General features: G+C 44.5%; 1 protein-coding gene across 21 annotated transcripts in view; it reads left to right on the top strand.

The window, feature by feature from the left end:
• Positions 1-211: 211 nt before the first annotated feature.
• Positions 212-2891, top strand: part of LOC102303372 (receptor-type tyrosine-protein phosphatase F) — a 157817-nt gene continuing 155137 nt past the window's right edge. For 7 of the 21 annotated variants that reach the window (XM_014338185.2, XM_014338182.2, XM_005936687.3 and 4 more), the window contains exon 1: positions 213-808. The gene's annotated coding sequence lies outside the window, so the exon portion shown is untranslated. The other 14 variants (XM_014338186.2, XM_042226597.1, XM_005936690.3 and 11 more) reach the window with 5 other exon arrangements.

A 2891-nucleotide genomic window follows, 5' to 3' on the forward strand; every position in this document is an offset into this window, starting at 1 on the left:
AATTCACGACTTTGCTCGTTGCAGCAGTTAGTAGACAGTTTAATGTAAGAACTGTGTTTGCCTTCTGAACCATAATTAACTTCCAAATTCGCGTATTCGTTGCAGAAAAATGCCTTGTCTTCCATAGCAGTTGCGTATAGTGTAAATAGAGAAATCAAAATGACTGTTTTGAGAGCCCCCTGTGTCTAGTGCGTGCCTTCAGAGGCAACAGGACTTCAGGAACAGAGATGAATGGACACAGAAGCGAGTGCAGCCGAGTGAATCCGAAAATCCTGCTGACCGACCTGTATATGTTTTCTCCACGGGGGCAGAAAGAAGCGTGACTGTGAAGGGAGAGACGTAACAACTCCCTACCTTCCACAGCTCCTTCTGTGGGGGGAGACTGTGCGCAGACTTGTGCTTACTAATTAACTTGCCAGAGAAGAAAATTCACACAAAAGAGAAGAAGTCTCATTTCTTATCGTCTCGGGGTTTTTTCCCCCCTCACATGCATGCAGCGACACTGAGCACTTAAAGCTGACGTTAACCCGTTAGCGGCGAGACGCAGGAGCTGCCACGAATAGATCCAGTATCCACGACCCCGGTCGGCTGACCGGGATAGGACCTCGTGTTCCTCTCGCACTGGACTCGTATCTTTCCCCCCCCCTCCTTCTCTTCTTTTACTCCTTGGGCTGGTTCTAACTCCCGTTTTGTGGCTGTTAATTACATGAAGTGGATTGTTGTGCTCGCTACAAACTCAAACCGGGACTAAACGTTGTGGTAGAGAGACGGAGAGAAATGCCAACGGCGGTGACAAAGAGGAGATTCAGTAAGTGCACGTTATCTCTGTCTAAATGTCCCCCATTGAACTTGAGACGCGGCTTTTAGCGGTGCCGTTAAGTTGCATAACTTGCGGATTTTTTTATTGTTCAAACGTTCACGAATTTGTTTGTTAAAAGTGGAAACACTTAGAAAAAATGGCATTAAAGGTGCACTACGTGAACTGCTGTCGTTCCGTTTGGGGGGGGAAATGGGGCTCCGACTAACCTCAGACAGCCACGCACACAGTTTGTTGCTGTTTTATACATGCTAACTCTAAATGTATAGCTAACAGCAACTTTTATTTCAGTGCCGAATGAGAGCGACTAATATGTGGTCCGCTTGAGAGACGGTCCAAGAAATATCCTGCCTCTCATTTCATAAAGAAAGCTACCCACTCAGATGTAGGTAAAAGGGAAAAGATGAGGTGGAATATTAATCTTATTTTTTCCTTTTCTTTTTTGTAAGCGCAAACCTGCGCATTTCATAGATTGCATGCACTTTTCAGTGAGCAGGAGTCTTCGCAGGACCGAAATCTTTAACCATGCTGAAAATCTGTCGACAATTACCAATGAAAGAATAAACGGGGGGAGCAGTGGTGGTCTTTGGGGTGCGAGCCCATCGTCACCCTGTTTTGTTTTTTTTTTTCTTCTTTCATTCCTTTTTTTTCGCAGGCTGTGTAATTGCGATGCGGTGATTTTGATCCCATTTTGATCATTACATTAAAGAACGATTTGCCCGGAGGTCCTAGCTGTCTCCAGACCTGGCTTTTTCACTTCGTGCGAGCGTGCATGAGTGCGCAGGCACGTCGGTGAGTCCTCACCCCCCCTCTGGCATATGAAATCTTTGCTCTGTCTTTATTTATCATTACCAGACAGGTCGGTGAGTCCTTGTATGCCCATCAGTTGCAGAGGCTCCTGTCATGTGTGTCTCATCCCTCACACTTGCTGCAGCACTGGCTGCAGAGGAAGGTTTCATGTCAAGAAACTGCTCCTTGCAGCTCTGGCAAGAAAAAGAATAGATTTCATCACCAGCCCTTCATGAGAGACTTTAATTGTGGAGCAATTTTTATGACAGCGTTTACAATTTGCAGGTGCACCACATCATCTGATAACCTCGAGGCCAGTTCAGATCGTGAACAGATGTGAATTGGTTTTTCACTGGGTGGATATACAGAAAGATTCCTCAGCATTGCATCAATCCCTCGCCCTGTTGGGTTTATTTAAAGAAAGGATTGGAAGCAATTTTGCAGGGTTGTTTATATGCTGAAGTGGGCTCATGGCCGTGCTTTATCAATACACGAATCCGTTTAAAGCTGTCACAGACACAATGAGGAGAGCTAACCATGAGCCACACTGTAACAGGATGATACAGGGTGAGTTAGTTTCTTGGAATTGCATCAGAGGCTCTCTGCAACCAAATCCTGGGCCTCGCTGCATGTTTGGGTTTCTAACTGCCAGCTGAAAAAAAAGTGACCCGGTGTATTTCTATTCCACATTTGTAGTGAGCTGTCCTATAGATGGTGTGTGGCTTATGCATATAGATTATTTTACCAGCAAACGTACGGATTTGTCAAACTTGGATGTCATTGCTTTCCCAAAGTAGGTGATTCTGATGGTGCTTCTGTTTGGCTCCATGTTTCTGAATTATTCTGGTGGACGGACATGTTATCAATTAAGCGTGTGTTGACAGATTTTCTTCAAATTGCTTTGGATGGATTGTAGGGAAGTTAGAGTTTTTTGCTGTGTTTATCTTGGCTCATCTTCCTGTTTACTCTATTCTTTTGCGAGCTGTGAAAGCTATTGCAGAATGAATCTATATCTTTTTAATGCTTTCAGTGAAGTGTGTTTGTATTTTTGATCAATGGTATATGTTTGTTTGAATGCTGACACATTCCCACAAGCCATTAGGCTTAATTTACCCCCCCCATCAAGGAAAGACGTGACTTATTTGACTGTGATTGCCGCAGGATTATAGTCTGGCCCACGATTGCTTGCTTGTTTTGTTTTGGATTTGTGTGTGTGTGTGTGTGTGTGTGTGTGTGTGTGTGTGTGTGTGCTAAAGATCTGTCGGCGAAAATATCCTTGGCCCTT

This window comes from Haplochromis burtoni, unplaced genomic scaffold (genome assembly GCF_018398535.1).
Source record: "Haplochromis burtoni strain Fernald_Lab_line unplaced genomic scaffold, NCSU_Asbu1 Contig_219, whole genome shotgun sequence".
NCBI lineage: Eukaryota > Metazoa > Chordata > Actinopteri > Cichliformes > Cichlidae > Haplochromis > Haplochromis burtoni.